Here is an 18,117-nt window from a genome sequence, read left to right as displayed (position 1 = left end):
GCAATATGAAGATACCTCAGAACGATACAAGTAGATCTACCATTTGATCCAGCAATTCCACTACTGGGCATCTACCCAAAAGATCAAAAGTCACTTTATGAAAAAGACACCTGCACTCAAATGTTTATAGCAGCACAATTCACAATTGCAAAGCTATAGAAACAACCCAAGTGCCCATCAATTCATGAGTGGATTAATAAAATGTGGTATATGTATACCATGGAGTACTACTCAGCTTGAAGAAACAATGGTGATATAGCACCTCTTGTATATTCCTGGATAGAGCTGGACCCATTCTATTAAGCGAAGTATCTCAAGAATGGAAAAACCAGCACCACATGTACTCACCAGCAAATTGGTATTAATGGATCAACACCTAAGTGGACATATAAGAGTAACATTTATTGGGTGTCGGGAGGGTGGGAGGGGAGAGGGGGGATGGGTGTATACAACCACAATGAGTAAGATGTGCAACGTTTGCGGGATGGACATGCTTGAAGCTCTTACTCGAGGGGGGAGGGGGGCATGGGCAATATAGGTAACCTTAACACTTGTACCCCCAAAATATGCTAAAAGAAAAAAAAAGAAAAAAAAGAAAATACAATACTACTACATTAAAAAACAAAACAAAACTAAATAAGGTCTAATACTTTAAAACTTTGTCATAACACTACTCTCTATGGAGAACAGCAAGGCTCTTGGGCATAGTGTACACACGTGTATATAATAAAATCTTGAGCATTTCCTATAATTGCTGAAAATGGAGAGAACTATTACAAGACATCTGTGACATAATTTATAGTTGAGTATGAGTCCTCATTTGGAACATCAGATGTCTCAATTACACCTTTACAAATGCTATGTAAATAATGTGTAGTAGACTAGCTGTGCCGGCACATGCAACATATGTTTGAGCATCTCATAAAAACTAATTTCTCACTCAACAGAGCTCTCTAGCTGGACTTGTAATATCACAAACAGCAATCCATACATATTTTTGAAATGCTTATATCCTGCTATGGATATGTACTTTTGAATACAATATATAAAATAATGTTTTATGCTTATCACTAGATACGTCATTTCCAAACTTTCCTGATAGTGATCAAATCACAGTCTAAGAAGCTCCAATATATTGTTGAGTCTGTGACAGCACTAGAAACATTTGGTATCAAGTGTTGCTTGAAACAACTAGTCAGCTGGCTGAAGCTTAGAAATCTGCCACACAGAATTGTTTTGATAAAGCTATGGTCACAGTTAATGGGAAATGACCCAGATTTTTAAGTACTTTTATATAAAGGTTAAATTAATAAAATTTGTTAAAAGATATATGCAAGTTATTTTAAATTTGTGGATGTGTGAAAACATAAGGAATCATTTGATGCATCAAATACCTTCTTTAAGAATTATAGCAAACTCCTTATTTGTTCTATATTCTCTGTTAAATAGCTTGATTGTACAATATGTTGGCAATGGTATAGAGAAACAGGAATCCTCAAACATTTCTGGTGGGAGTGTGAAATGACAAAACCTCTATTGAGAACAATTTGAAAAATGTCTACAAATCAAAGTGCATGTCCTCTTCAGTCCACTAATTCAATTCTGAGACTTTATCCTACCTGTTTTTGTACGTATGTGGAATGACTTTCCATCAGGTTCTTTATTGCAACACTGTTTGTAATAGCACAGACTAGAAACAACTGGTCATCCATAAAAGACCAGTTAAAGAAATTCTGTTCTATCTATGCCATGGAAAACCGTGCAGCTGTAGAAAACAATGAAGGAGCTTTTTAAGTTTTGTTATGGATTGTCATAGACATCTTAAGTGAGGAAAGCAAGTAGTAAAACTGTGTGTATAGTTTACTATAACTTATCAAAAAAGAAGGAAGAGATATATCTCTATCGGTAGATACACATAAATATATAAGGACATAAGATATAGTTTGTATATTTACATATTTTATATATGTGTGATATAGATTCATATTTATGTAGAGATATATGATATAATTTATATATTTATATGTTATATAAGTTATATAGATCCCTATATATTTATGCAGAGATATATATTTATGTCTGTCTGTCTTCTTGGATTTGTGTGGGCTATTTCTTTAAGAAACTAGTAACACTGGTTACCTTTGTGGAAGGACTTGGGTGATCAGAAGAAACTAATGGGAGGGAGTTTTTTTTTTAATTGTATATCCTTTGAACATTATCAATGTATTGCTACCTATTAAAAATAAATAAATCCAACTTTTTATAAGTCCATTTGAGCCCTACATATGTCAAGACAAAAAGGAATTACTCATTGGCAGAATAACTATGATGTGCTGAGAACTAAACATCCTAAATGTTTACTTCCCTTGAAATAGAAACAAAAGCTGATGTCTACTAAAAGGCTTCCTTCCTGTCCCTCATCTCATCAAGTCCCGCATGAAGGCATGATTTATGACAGTTCGCTGCCAGATCTTAGAGAAACAGAAATAAAACCAAAATTGGAACACAACTGCCAAACTTGGAGAGTTGGAATGAGGTCAGGTTAGTGCCTCAACCGGATGTCAGGAAATCATAGCTCCATATCTGCTTCAATAGTAACTGTGACTCATGTTCCCTAGCAGAAACGGAGACAAAGCCCATCATAAATATCACTTGTCATTTCTTAACCTGCTTAGGAGCTGTGAGAATTAAATGAGCTAACATTTTATAAAGAATTTGGAACCCCTTGATAGAAAATTGTTATATAAATAGAGTTTTATAATATTGTGCTTTCTATATCTGTCTAAAAAGAAAATAACCACCAAACACCAATGGTCTTCTCATTACAAGCAAGAAACTGTGATACAAAATCAATCTTTGAGTGATCATACTGGAAAGATACATGTTCCTAGTTTTGAGGTTTCACCTGGGTTTTTGTCCATTACCTGTATATTCTTAAACAAAATGTTTTTTGTTCCAAATGTCATTCTGTTTCTATGAATAATCCTCCTATATAGTATAAGAATTGCATTTTTGACATGTTTCCAAATTAAGTACAGAGGGTCACTTTCAGCTTTCAATTACATACATGTACTTTTTACCTCCCAAGTAGAGATGGATACAGGATTTGTCCCAAACTATTTTAATTTTAACCATTTTTTAAAATTCATTCTTTGAGGCAAAGCATTTAGAATTTTATTTAACTTCTTATTAAATTACAAACACATTTATACTTTAAAGAGTTCTATACTTTATTATACTTCTTTCAGGATTATGATTTTCCAAGAGGAATGAAGAATGTTACTATAAAGGAAGAAATGATCTATAAATTTAAAATGGATACTCAATGAAACTGATAGTCCTTAAAGCATGCCCATGGGTTTTTGTTTTAAAAAATTCAAGATAAATAGTTGTGGATTCTTTGAAGAGTATTAGGAACACTCAGATCTGTAGTCAGTATTTACTCAGTTTTCTTTTATGAGAACCTGGGGTTGTGGTAGTACATGTCGGAGAGATAGTCTGAAAAAGTTACCCAGGCAAAACAGATTTTCCCTTCTGTGCTCCTTGTGAGTGCTAAGTTATCTCTGAAGCTTCTCTCTTTGCTAACTCCAGATCAAACTGAAACTGTAATTCTGTAATTGTTTGGTTGTGCTTTGCTTTTTGAGTCAAAACCCTCTCGTAGGCATGTCTCTTTCTCTCTTTTTCTCTCTGTTTTTCTAAACCATCCTGTTCACTTGACTCAAGTTAAGCCTAAGGGTGTTATTAACAATTTTTGTCCTTCTGGTTAAAAACTTACATCTTTTTTTAAAAAAATACCTCCTTTGTATATGAAGCACAAAGGGCAGAATTTCTACGCGGAAGGGGTGTGTAAACAGCAGTTTTGTTAGAAAGGGTGAAATGATGTTAAGAAAATGTCAATCATCAATTTCAAAATAGGTTGGCTAGAGATGGAGGTTTTGTGGGGTTATGGTAAATTGTGCTGTAATTTATTAATGTTAGGTTATCCTAATCAAATCGATTTGTTCTTCAAAGCCCTGGAGTGAATGAGAACATGTGTTTCAGTAAGGAAAACAGAATCTCAGAACAAACTGTGCAAGAGACTAACAAAGTTCTTCAAGGGCTCAAAAAAAAAAAAAAAAAAAAAGAGAGAAAGAAAGAGCACATCTAGTTGTGACAATGGGCAAAAGCTTTCTGATGAGCTAGCGTCTGAGATTGGCCCTTTTTGCAGGTAGATAAGGAAGGGTGGTTACTCCCAAAGAAAGGTGTGGGAGAACAGCTCATCCTCACCTCCTTCAAACCTTTCCTTGAATGACATAGTTTCAGTGACGTCTTCCCTGACCATTCCATTTAAAATTATACTCCACGCCCCTCAACCTTCTTCCCTGTTTTATTTTCCCCCCTACAACTATGACTGTCTAATATGCTGTATTTTTTTTATTTACTTGGGTTATGTTAGTCAATCTCCCTTCACTAGAATATACATTTCATGAGATCAGGGATTGTCAGTTGTGTTTACTGCTGTAGCTCTCAGAGTCTAGAACAGTGCCTGGCACAAAGCAGTTGTTAACAAATAAATATTTGTCAAATATGTTTCTACATATGTATAAAGAAGGCACAGAGACTGGGAAGTATAGGACATATTTGGAGAACAGAGAATATCTAGTTTAGCTAGGTCACTGGATATGTGTAAGGGATACTTCTGGACAAATCTGTAGAGGTTCTAGCACATTCTTTTTTTTTTTTTTTGCTCTGGGTGACCCCATGAATATATCTGAGCTCCTTGTCTCAAGGTCCACTTTCTATTCATGTCTGTGTCCTCATGAGAAAATGTATGATTCATACAATGCCCAGCAGAGGGTATTCAGTTAAGATCCATTGAGGGAATGAGTATGTTTATAAGTTCTCAGTCTGCACTAGCTTTTCCAAATGTAAACTACAGTCATCCCCAGGTATCTGCAGGGGATTGGTTCCAGAACCCCCTTGGATGCCTAAATCCTCAGTAGCTTGAGCCTCTTATATAAAATGGTACAGTATTTGCATATAACCTACACACATTGTCCACTATACTTTAAATCATCTCTAGATTATTCATATCTAATATAATGTAAATGTTATATAAATACTTGTTATACTATATTGGGTTTTTTATTTATAATTTTTATTGTTGTATTGGTATTTCTAAATTTTTATTTATTTCAAGTTTGGATTTCTGATAGCTGTATAAGGCTTTCTCTGGCAAAGTTTTATTTTATTTTTTGGTCCAGTCTGTGATATGTTGGGCCATGTTTCAGAAACTAGAGAGGCTTCTAGTTTATTTTCTCCTACTAAGTTTCATTAAGTAACCATAACCTAAGATCATTCCCAGATGTTTTATTATTATTATTATTATTTTGCTTCCTGGGCCTCATTTAATATCCCCTCTCTCCAACTTTGAGTGCATCTGAAACAGTGGGCTGGGGTGGAAAGGTAGAAAATAAATTCCTTTAATCTAAGTCACTTAGTGAACCTGAGAAATCTTAATAAAACTTCTTTGCTCAATACCTTTTTCAGTCTTTTTTGTGTATGTTTAGAACCTAGAACCAGTCTGATTTTCCTGCCCTTTTAGACCCCCAATTCCTTTTCACTTCTGCTTGTGAATTGGCCAATTCCTGCCCGAACACAGCCCTTTCCTGTAATGCCTTTCTGCAAGTAGTTAGAACCAACATATGCTAACATTCTGGGTATTTCCAACTTTCCTTAGAGCTATAGGATCAATGGGCACTTGCTTTGCCTTCCAAGTGCAACTGACAAAGATTTATCAAAAGTTCTGTTGCTATATAATATTGGTCTCTTCTCCCCTAGACTGTGATATCTACGTTCCTTCTCCTTACTGCCCAACTGCTGAGCTAATTACATACTGTATTTTCATTTCTGTTAAGGTAGCACCCTACTTCAATGTGCCATTTTCCATACTAGTTGTGATGACACTTAAAAACAGTATAACGACTTCAATACAAGAGAAGTTTATTTTTTGGTCACATAACAGACAAAGGTGGATATTTCTTGTGAGTGGGCAGCTTTCATCTAAGTGGTGATTAAGAGATCTAGAAATTTTCCATGTCTGGCTCTTCTATCCTCTTGGGCCCTGTCTTTTTCTTTACTGTCACCCAGGCAGCAGAACAGGAAGTATAAGGGATGGAAGCAGCAGCCCCGGCTCAGAAATGGCCCCCATCACGTTTGTGCATGTTCCATTGGCTATGCTCAGTCACATGGTCATACCTAACTAACTGCACTGGAGGTTGGGAAATCTAGTGCCCAGAAAAAAGAGAAGACAGAATTTTGTTACAGTTACTAATAGGCCTTTCTACTGAGGTCACTCCAGGAAGCTCTGAAAGCCCTGAGTCCTCACGCTTCACAGGCACAGCAGTTTGTGGATGCACCACTCTCTACTCTTTGTTCACTGCAGGCTCACAGTTCACTACCATCTTTACTTATCCCCCTCTGTGTGATTCACAGTCTAAGTGTTTGCAAGCATCACTTCGCATCTGTCCTTGAGATGACTTTAATTTTTATGTTTCTGAACCTTCTATTGTTTGATTAAGGTTACCTGGACTCCTGATCATATAACATCCTCAAATAACTGCTTCCTTATTATCTCTTGATGCTGCCTTCTGGCTTCATGGACATTCTCTAGAGACGGTTATTCAAGAAAGTGATGAAGAAAAAGAGGCTAAATATTACTGGTCAGAGAATTAACTTTTATGGCTCATGTTTTCTATATTTCTCACCTGAGATTGAATCAATGCATGGTATAGCCCCTATTTGTACAAGTTATTAAGAAATAAATTATGCTAAGCAATATCCTAAGTCCTGTGAAAGTCAACATTTAATATATATCATTTATGTGGAGTGACCTTGATCAAATAATCTCTTGACGAATAAGGGTTCTTACGCTCCTGAAAGAAATTGGGTGACCCTGAGAAATTTTGCTATTCCAAATATCAATGTTTTGTTTTCTCTATAATCTGTAAATTATTCTCCTCAGCGTTGTTTCAAATACTTATGATAAACAATAAGGTCCGTGATGTGTACAGCCGACCTGAGATTTGTTAGAATATGAATACCACGCTCCCTGCCACTATTTCTCCCCTGGTCTCTTAGGACCTCCTCAGTTATTCACATATTCATGTTAGGAAAATAACTTTTAAACGTTTGCTGTCAATTATCCAAATATAATAAGATGGAACATGCTTAGGTGGTTTAACACATTATTAGTTAAGGCAGAAATAAGAGAGCTAAGTAGGTTGCTGGTGGCTGGATGCGGTAGCTCATGCCTGTAATCCTGGCACTCTGGGAGGCTGAGGCAGGTGGATAGCTCAAGGTCAGGAGTTCGAGACCAGTGTGAGCAAGAGCGAGACCCCCATCTCTACTAAAAGTAGAAAGAAATTAATTGGCCAACTAAAAATATATAGAAAAAATTAGTCGGGCATGGTGGCACATGCCTGTAGTCCCAGCTACTCGGGAGGTTGAAGCAGAAGGATTGCTTGAGCCCAGGAGTTTGAGGTTGCTGTGAGCTAGGCTGACTCCATGACACTCTAGCCCAGGCAACAGAGTGAGACTCTGTCTCAAAAAAAAAAAAAAAAAAAAAAAGTAGGTTGCTGGAGGCAGCAGGAGAGATAAGGCCACCTGCCCAGTTCTGTTCAACTCCTGGACACCCTTGTGAAGGCCCCACACCTGCCTGCAGCCAACTACAGTTCCTTGCAGCTGGACTCCAGTCCTTAGTGTCCTTTCTTGCTTTCAACTGGCCACCAAATAATCTGAGCAATTCTCTTTAGCCTGATAAAGTTTACAGGTGAAACTTCTCCTTAAATCATGTTCAAAAGACACTCCTTAAATTGGAAAAGTCTTCTGCAGAATTGGAAAAACAGAATAGTTCAACTGTTTCATCTATAAAACTGGTATAATAATGCCAACCTCTCTTGAAACCGTGAGGATTGTATAAGATAATACATATTTGATACCTAGCAGGGCGCTTGGCACACAGTAAGTGTATAATAATTGTCAAATCCCTTCTCTCTCCTCTTTTGGTGGGTAAAGGAATTTTGGTTATCCCTTAACCTCTACCCTTGAAAAGCCATGGCCTTTTCACTTCCCTATATTCTTCAGATGGTAGAAGTAGTGAGAACCAGGACCCTAATTTTTGTTGTTAACCTCTATATTCCTGCGGCTAGCAAAGGTGCCATGGAGTTACCAACAAATTGCCTCTCAATTCTAGATCCACTCCTTTTTGTCTTGCTTTGTGATACTTAAGCTGGGCCATGAAAACCTTACTCTCTGGAAGCTGGTCCATGCTAGGCTTTGTCCAGAGATGGTTTTAGAGGAACGCTGCAAGACATGGGAAAGGCAGTAGATCCTTTTCCTGGTTCTGGCATGCTTTTCCCCTCATGTGGCCTGGGTACTGGTGCCAGGTGGGAGGCCCAGTGGCACTTACTGTCTGGCAAATTTTACTGACACTAAAGCAAGACACCAGCCCAACCCTAGACTGCTGGAACCCTAATGAATTTCTAACTTCATGAGATACTGAGTCAAAGACCTGAATCTTACACTTGGGATGGAGGGGAAGATGCTCTAGCAAGTTCTTAGTCCCTTCCTGGGTACTGTTTTTTATCCTGAGGGGTAGGAGCTGTTCTCTGCATTTGTATTTCCTCTTATATGCCTTTTAGCAATTAGTCACCATTTGCTAGTTAATGCTACTTTACATTAAAAATTTCCTACTTAAAATTTTAAAGACCTGGTGTGGTTTCTGTCTCCTGATTGATCATTGACTGATCTTGTTGTTTAATGCAATTTATTGACTAAATGAATGCGCTGTCTACTCCAAGTCAGGCTCTGGATATGGTGGCTGGAGTTTTAGGGCAGGAAGGGATAGGGAAGGAGGGAAGAAAATTATACCCTGTCTTTCCATCTATTTACTCCTTGTCTGAAAGCCCAAGTCTTGCTCCCTCATATATCATCAAAAGGCTATGTGTGTATCACTACCATCAAAAGGCTCAGCCTGGCCCCATAACACAGAGGTACCTTCTTTTTGCCTGTGCTCTCAATATTATCTCTCTAAGGAAGGAAGTAAACAAGACTTGTGATATGACTGAGCCCTGGAAGATCACAATTCCTGTACTGGGTCAATGTCTTTTCCCTGCTAGATTATGCCCCATGCTGTACCTTCTCCTTTCTTCTTTTACAATAATATAATGCTGATTCTTAGTACAGATCACAGTCCATATTCAAAATGTAACTGAAATGTGAGAGAAGGGAAGGAATGCTGATGATCAGATAGCCTCAAAGCAAATGCAATTATCAGGGAAACATCTAAGAACTATATCTGTGGGACCATGGGAATTTTAATCATTCCACATTTATGCAACTAGAAAAACAAAATGGTAGAAAACAGGAAACTTCTTTAATCAAGCAAAGTCTTTGTGGTTGTGGCTGATGAATATGCAAAACCTGCTCTGAATTTTTTAGGGCACAAGGAATTGCCACATATGCATCCCTAATAGCTGTTTTTAGGTTATAAGAAAGGAATGGGTTTGCTAATCAAGTATGCCAGAGGCTTAAAGAGATACAGACATTTTTGATTATGCAAAATCGCAAATTGACTCCTAGGCAGAACACCTGAACTCTGATTTTCAAATTCAAACATTTCTGATGATCAGCATTGTTGTATTCCTTGAGTTAGTCAACACTCAAAGGCAAAAATCTCAAAGTTAGCCGAGGCTCTAATGGAAGACTACAGATCTCAGAGTTCTCTCAAGAAATTTATCAAGCAATTACAGAAATCCTACTTTTTGTCCATAAATCTTCCTTAGTAATTGAAGGAATGGATAATTTTCCCTACCTCACACCCTTGCTATTCCATGATACCCCTTAACTTCCCTTAAGTCATCATTTTACAATAGTTTTTACTTCCACCTACATTTTCACTTTTTAAAAATCTTGTTGAAAATATATTCAGTTGTGCATATGTTCTCAATGAAAACCCAAGGTAGGGCTGTTTGTATTATTATTATAGGCAAATAGATGGATGAATGAACTACATATGTTCATTGATTCAAGAAATGTTTGTGGGGTGCCACAAACTGCCAGGCACCAGGGAAATAAAGATGGGTCAGACATTGATCCTACCCAAAGAAGAGTGGTAAGTAGTCCTTTCTCTCAGGGAGTTCTCATTCCGGTACGGGAGACACAACATGTGGACACATAGCTGCAGTGCAGAGATACTTATATATACATTTCAGCTGCAAGTCAGTGCAAATGAAGGAGTGATGAACCTTCTGGATTTCCCTGCTATCCAGATTAGGAAATGGAGGCACAGAGAAATTAGGTAACTTGCTGACACGCGTACAACTAGTACGTGGAAGAGTCTGGATATGAACCCAAGAAGTATGTCTCCAGGGGTCAGATTCTTAACCACCATGCTAACTGCTTTCCACATTTGCCCTGTTCAAGACCTCACATGGTTAAATACTAAACAAATGCTTTTGGACGGTGATAGTACTTTCAGGTCATGGATACTCATTTACATGCTCATACACTCATATTCACCATTAGGACAATGGTGAACTCTTCCAGAAAGGGTTGTGGGGCCCAGGTTCCACCCTTTTCACCAGTAGTAACCTCTAAAACCAAGCAAGGCAGCGGAAATCACTCTACATTTATACAGCTAGAAAAACAAAATCGTTGAAAACAGGAAACTTCTTTAATTAAAAAAGTTTTTTATTTATTTTTTTATAATATCGGTCTAAGAAATGGCACCAAAGTATAGCCTGTACACTTGCTAGAAAGCCTCTCAGTCACTACGAAGCACCATCTCTGCTCTTGATAAAAAAAAACTTCACCTATTCCTGCATCTTTGATCACATGTTAACGCCCTTTAAAATGCAAATCGTGAGAGATTCACATTTACCAAAGCACAGATCATTCCCTCCAATGTTTGTTATTTTTCACATGAAGCTGCAAGAATAAATGTAAAAGGTGACTTATAAAAAAACAGGAAAAAAGTGAAAAAAAAAAAAAAGAAAAGAAAGTGAAACCCAAGGGGTGGGTCAAGAAAGAGAAAAGGCCTCATTTTAAGGCCTGTGCCGGGCTGTGGTCCTGAAGCTAAGGCCAGGCTGAGCAGGTAAACCTCTCTGACCACCAGCTGCAAAGCCACTCCTTTCTCTTCCATCAGTGTCTCTCCACCCACCACATGCAAGCCGGAGACCCATTACATTTCAAATCTGTGAGAAAGTCTACTGGGGATGGGTGGGTGGAGAAAGCACAAAGGGACATAGATGCTAGGATAGAACTGTCCATACGATTCAGTGAGTGTCAAAGAATGCAAGGAGCACCTGATGCTTTAGCCTAAGTTTCAAAGATGAGTGGTGTTTACCAGGTGGGCAAAGAAGAGAAGAGAGAGCATTCCAGACAAGAGGAACAGCTGAGGAGAAGGCACTTAGGTGAGAAACCACAATTGGTTCAGTATGGCGAGGGTGATGGCCACTGAGCCAAGGGGAGTGACAGATGCTGAGAAGCATCAGGCAGGGGAGCAGGTGTGACTTTCAAGGGCCCTATGTGTCACGCCAGAGTTTGACGTCTATACCCGAGAACAGGGGGTAACTATCTTGGTTACATCCAGAATCCCCTAGGGAGCTTTTAAAACAATACTAACAACCAAGCTTCACCTGAGCAACTGAGTCAGAATCTCCGGCAGCGGGGGCAGATAGCAGCCTTTTATAAAAAGCTTTCTAGGTGATTCTATGGGTAGTGTGGACTGGGAATTACTCCTGTCAACTACGGGGGACACCTTAGAATGTTTTAAGCAGAGATGCAACTTGGTCAGTTTTTCGTTTCAGAAAGATCACCCCGGCTACAGCGTGGAGCACGGTTAGGAGGGGCCATGTGTGAAGGCCACAGAAAGGACATTTGAAAGACTGGTGCAACTTGGGCTAAAGCTGACTTGGGCCAGAACTATGGCAGTGGCTGTGAGACCACAGAGGAGAGGTTAGGTAGCTGTCATCTTCTATCTGGGATTTGGTGACAGATTGGAATGGCGGTGTTTGTGTGTATGGGGTGGTTGGATTATAAAAATGACCACGATTTCTTCTCCTGTTGGCATGCACACCTTACAATACTCTTATCAAGTAGTGGAGTCTGTTTTTCCATTCCTTAAATCTGGGCTGGCCCTGTGACTTCCTTTGGCTTGTAAGAATGTGGCAGAAGTGACACCATCTGAGCACTACGCTGGGATTCAAGGAGTTTTGTAAGTTTGTTCTCTTTCACTCTTGGAACCTGTGACTTCCAAGTAAATAAGCCTAGGCTAGACAGCGAGACAATGAGACGTGTGGTACCACTGTGCTGTCATCCCAGCCGATAGCCTGGCAACCACTGGACATGCAAATGAGGCAATGACAGGCAATGGCAGGTGCGTGAAAAAGCCTCGTGGAGATCACCTTTTGTGAGAGACTGTGCTAGACCCGACCTGTCAAAGTGTCCTCTCAAGTTCTGTAGGAATGGCAGTCACTAGACCCGATAAGAATGACTCCTTTCAGTGTTTAAAAATTAGTCTCAGATTGTTTAAACATCAAAACTGGAAAGTCTTACAACAGAAAGGAAACACGAGCAGCTTAAAATGTTATGTCATAAGCCCAAGGTCATGTCATCAACCCAGTTGATTAAATAAAACAAAGGATCACAGGGGTAAATCATCATCATAACCTGGTAGAGGGGTTTTTACTTTCCAAAGAATGTTTCTAATGTATTCCTGTTTTTCCATATGTTATATCATTTCTCTTCATACGTTTTTGTTATTGACTTTACCAATTATCAATAGCCACACAAGGGAGAAAATGCAACCCACGCCTGAAAACTGTGTTCTCAAAATTTAATCCATAACTGCATTTAGACATCTGCCTGGATAATAAGCAGCTTTTTCTCTCTTTTAAAAATCGTGCCAGAGAAAGCAGAAGTAACATTGCTTCATTACTTTACAGAGCCTTTAACAAAATAAACAAACAAAAAACCGAAACGCAATTTCCTGCCCCAAATGTACTGACAGACCAAATTCTTGATCTCTTCCTCACTTTTACCTTTTTGTGTCATTCTCAATGCTTCTGTTTGTCTTCAGCCAGCACACCAAGCCACTGGCTGTGCAAGGCCATTGTATTAGATTTTTATTGCTAAATGACCACAAGTTTAGCAGTTCAATTTTATTATTTCACTGTTTCTATAAGCTAGAAGTCTGGTGTGGCTGGATTCTGTGAGGGTGTCACTGAGCTGAAATCAAGGTGTCAGCTGGGACTGTAGACTCATCTGGGGCTCAGGATGCTGTTATATTCTGTTCATTGGTAAAATTTATTTCCTTGGGGCTGTAGGACTGAGGTCCCCATTTTTCTTTTGGTAGTCTGGGAATAGCTTTCAGCAATTAGAGGCCACCCGCAATTTCTTGCCACATGGCAGATCACAACATGGGATGTTTGATTTTTCCAGCCCAGGAGGAATGAGTCTGATTGCCTCTTTGGCAACCAGCTGGAGAAAACACTGTTTTTCAAGGGCTCACCTGATTAGATCAGGTCCCCTGTGGTAATTTCCATATCTTAGGGTTAACTGACTTGGGACCCCTGTTACATCTGCAAAATCCTTTTACAGAAGTACTTAGATTAGTATTTGATGGATTACCTGGGAGAAGATGTGTGTGTACCAGCGCCAAGAATCTTGGGGGCCATCCTAGAATTTTGTCTACCATAGACATATTATGAGACCCTATAATCATACAATCAGTTTCTAATAAAATTGGGTATAACTTCCAGAACATGGATTCTACCACCCATCTTCTTCCTCACAATTGATTCTTTCCAGTCAATTAAACCATCCAGTTGGATGTTTGAATTTATAAACTTCCAGGGATTGCAGGTGTTCCAAAGCTCCAGTAGGTCCAGGCATATGACATGGGAGCACACCAAGGAGGTTTAGAGCAGGCGGCAGGCAAGCACAGCACAATACTGGGGCGGGAGCCAGGGAGACCACATCTGGGACGGCAGCGGCAAATCTCACATACTAAGTAAAGGAGAAGAGATGAAACCTTCTTCATAGGAATACACTTCTCCTCCATGGGATTTTATGACTCTCAGCATGTCATGAAGTGACACCTGAAAAACCAACTCATATTTTTGATGTTGCATTTCATTTTGAAAAAAATGACAAACTTTTGGACAAACAGGATGGTTTCCTATCTGATAGCTCTCTGATGGAGAAAACTCTGCAAACAGAAATGTCCTTTTTTCCTACAAGAATGTGTCAACTGTATAATAGAAACTTTATGATCTTACATAAAGCCATTTCCATTCCTTCTGAGCACAAAGACTTTGTGAGGAAATGTAGGCGGAACACGGTGTTCGGACTCTAATTTTACTCACCTGCAAACTGTTCCCTTTCCATCATAATTTTATTTAAATCATGGCTATGCTCTTAATTAACAATTTAATTGGTTGGTGCTTTCTCAATCCAGTTCTCTGGGGGCATGGTTTTCTGTTTAACTTTCTTGTTTTAATTCTTCAGCAAAACCATAAAATTTAATTAGGAAAGTAACCGGCTTTGTAACAGCAGTTCTATGTCTAATTAGCTATGCTTTGGCCATCCCTTCTCAGATTCCATTCAACATTGCACATACATTTTGCATTTGTTCATGTTTTAGATAAGACATTGTGAATTTATAGTCTAATCATGGAGTCCAATAACTTTTCACTTTCCCTAAGATGCTTGGTTACAGTCACAGAAATCAGGAAAACTAACCTAAAGCATTCGCATATGAATCTGAGAGCCAAAGGCAAAGATGTAAGTCGTGGTTACCTTACTGTTTGAGGTTTCTATTGCTGAAGAACTTACTACAAATGTAGGAGCTTAAAACAATACTCATTTCTCATTTCACAGCTCCGTAGGTGAGAAGTCCAAGCATGGCTGGTGGGGTGATTCTCTCTTGGGGTCTCAGGGGGCTAAAATCAAGGTGTTGGCTGGGCTGTATTCTCCTCTGGACCTCCGTGTCCTTTTTAAGCTTATGTGGTTGTGGCAGAATCCAGTTCTTTGTGGTTGTAGGAAGGACATCTCCTTTTCCTTACTGCCTATCAGGTGGGGACCACTTTCACCTCCTAGGGGCCACTGACATCCTTTGCCACATGTCCCCACAGATAGTTCACAACATAAGCAGTTTGAGAACTGCTCTCTTGGAGACCAGCAGGAGCCCTTCTCTGACTTCTTCCTCTGTGAACAGCTGGAGAAAGTGCTTTGCTTTTAAAGGGCTCATAGCTGATGAGATCAGGTCTGTCCTAGGTAATTTCCTTTCTGCCATATAATGTGACACCATCAAGGGTATGGCCTTCCCATCACATTCACAGGTTTGTCCCATACTCAGTAGAGTGGTCATTCAGGGCACCTCAGTCTACACCAGGGGCCAGAAATCTTGGGGCCATCTTAGAATTCTGTCTGCCACACTGTGCTTTAGGGCAACTAAAGACTTCTTGAGAAAACTTCCTCCTTTCTACCTGGAGGCAGCACCACCGCACAGGGAATGCAAAAGAAGCTGTTAGCAATGGCCCTAATTCTGTTCCATCAGCTCCACGGGGCAGAAGATGACAGACAGTCATATTCTTTCTTCTCTGCAGGCTGCTTTCTCTGCCTGGCCAGAATTGCTGCTTTCCATAGTGCAAATGTATCTCTTGGTGAAATCATTCGAATTTCAAATGACATCAAGGTACCATGATGCTTTTAGATAAAAATTTATGTAAGCTCAATATCTCAAACTTCAGTCCAATAAAACGACTTCTTTAGTGAAAGGAAATGAAGAAATGTGCAGAAAAGATTTAACAGAGCAGGCCTGGAAAAAATGCTATCTTTAGAAAGACCTGCTTGCAAAATTGGCCCTTGGCTGGCATCTGGAAACTTGTATTTGGCAAGGGTTCCTACCAGCCTAATAAATAAGAGCAGCTCGCTGTGCTTAAATTGTTTGTGCAAAAAATATGGTTCATGCTGAACACCTACTTTCCTTTTGGGGGTCTGGAATTTTGGTATGTGCTAGGCAGAGGGTAGCTACATGACCAGACCCCAGTAAAAACCTTGGGGATTGAGTCTCTAATGAGCTTCCCTGGTAGATGTTATTGTACGTTTGTTGACACAACTTGTTGCTGGTGGAATTAAGTGCAGCCTATGTGCTTCACTGGAGAGGTCTCTTGGAAGCTTGTGCCTGGTTTCCCCTGGACTTCACCCAATGCTCTTTCCCCTTTGCTGATTGTGCTTGTATTCTATTGCCATAATAAAGCAGAGATGTGAGTAGGGCTGTATGCTGAGTTGGGTGAGTCTTCCTGCAAATCATTGAACCTGGGGGCTGTCTTGGTGACCTCCGACTGTAGGAATGAATGAGAGTATGGTCACACTCACACTCTGAATCTAATCCTCTCCATTACGAAGATGATCAGAGTAAACCGATTAGACTTAGAGGCAAGAGGCAGGCCTCTTATGGGTCCCAGAGGGCTTGGTACTGATTAGATGCATGTCCCAGCTCCACACTGTGACCTGAGCAAGCTACTTCACCTCTGTCTCCCTCAGTTTCTTCAACTGCAAAATAGCAATAACAATAGTACTTATCCATAGGACTGTTAAAATGAGGCAATGTATAGAAAGCCGGTGGCACTGTGACTTGCTTATGGTGGCTGAGAGGTGCTGGATGTGATTCTCTGTGGAGCGGGATCAATACTGTAGTGCCGACCCCTTTCTTCCCTTCACTCTGCCCCTCCTTCCTCACCAGCTGCTTTTCCTGTCTTCCTGCAGTTGCCCCCATAGGCTCCTTTACATCCAACCCTTCCTCCCCCAGTTGACTACCTTTCCTTAAGGATGAAATGAAAACAATATGCAAGAACGGTTTTCTTTAAATGCTTACACAAAGCGCCCAATGTAAATGTGTGGTCATCAGTGCCGGCAGCCCTATGTATGGTCTGTACCCTTGGGTTCCATCTATGATAATTTCCAAGAGCTTATAAGTAACCCCTGTAGTCCTCACTAATGCAATTTTATTGCTCGTGATAATAGCAAGTGATCATCACATATATAACTGTGCAATTTCATTTTCTTTTACTTTGTAAGGTCTGTCATGTAAATAGGTCCACAAATTGGAGAAACATCCTTTGAGAAATCTTTTGTTCCAATATTTCGTTCAGAATCTTTGTTCCCTAAAACACTGGACTCCAAAGTGAAAAGTGGCTGTTTAATTTTTCCAGTGGGATATGCAAACACAATTTCAGTGGAGATGGAAACTTCTACTCAAAATTCGCTTGGCTTCTTCGCAACTGTTAAGTCCCTGGTGAACTGTTTATGGAGTGTTCAGGTGCCACTGTTGAGAAGGACATCATGGGGGATGGTCATACATGACCAGATCATACATGATCATCAGCCTCAAAGGAATCCAGAAGCAGAGTCCTTTGAGGAGATGAGGAAGTTTAGGAGATGCCCAGTGAGCATGACCTCTCTGGTATTGGGTAAAACCACGATTTGGGAAGAGTGCCTGCATCTTCACTGTGGGCCTTCGCGCTATGCTTGAACAGGACACTGCTTGTGTAGGGGCTGGGAAGGAGGAGAAAGAAAGGAAACCGACCAACCAAAAGTTCAAAATTTCATTTGCAAATAAATTCAATATTTAGAGGGAAGATGCCAAAGAGAAAAATCAATCCGTGAGTAAAAGATCAAAAGTTTGGTAATTACAAATATCTCTGGAAGCCCCCAAGTTTATCCCTCCTCCCTCATTTTCTAACACTTCTTCAGGTAGGACTCTACTTTAGTCATCTAGGAAAAATATTTTCCTATCCCATAAAGACTAATGAGGCCCCTTTGGCAATCTGCTTTGCTATCCATTAAAATGAAGTCAAACCACCACACAATTTATGGCCTTGCTTCTGTCTTGGTTGGCGTGGAAAAGAGCCAATTACCACACTTCTCATCATAACCTCATAGTTAAAAGCTAACACTCAATTATATGCACCAATGGGGAGATGAGAAACTCTCTCACTCTAAAATCCATAAAATTCATCAAAGATTGAATAATCAGAGACTTCAACCTTTGCTAACAAAATTCTCTTATCA

The 18,117-nt window shown here is 39.6% G+C and overlaps 1 protein-coding gene across 1 annotated transcript in view; it reads right to left on the bottom strand.

Moving 5' to 3' along the window:
* CPA6 (carboxypeptidase A6) overlaps positions 1 to 18,117 on the bottom strand; it is a 259,455-nt gene that overhangs the window by 139,245 nt on the left and 102,093 nt on the right. The window lies entirely within an intron of this gene.

This window comes from Microcebus murinus, chromosome 7 (assembly GCF_040939455.1).
Source record: "Microcebus murinus isolate Inina chromosome 7, M.murinus_Inina_mat1.0, whole genome shotgun sequence".
NCBI lineage: Eukaryota > Metazoa > Chordata > Mammalia > Primates > Cheirogaleidae > Microcebus > Microcebus murinus.
The sequence above is the reverse complement of the archived record's forward strand: the minus strand, read 5'-3'. Positions and strand labels throughout refer to the sequence as shown.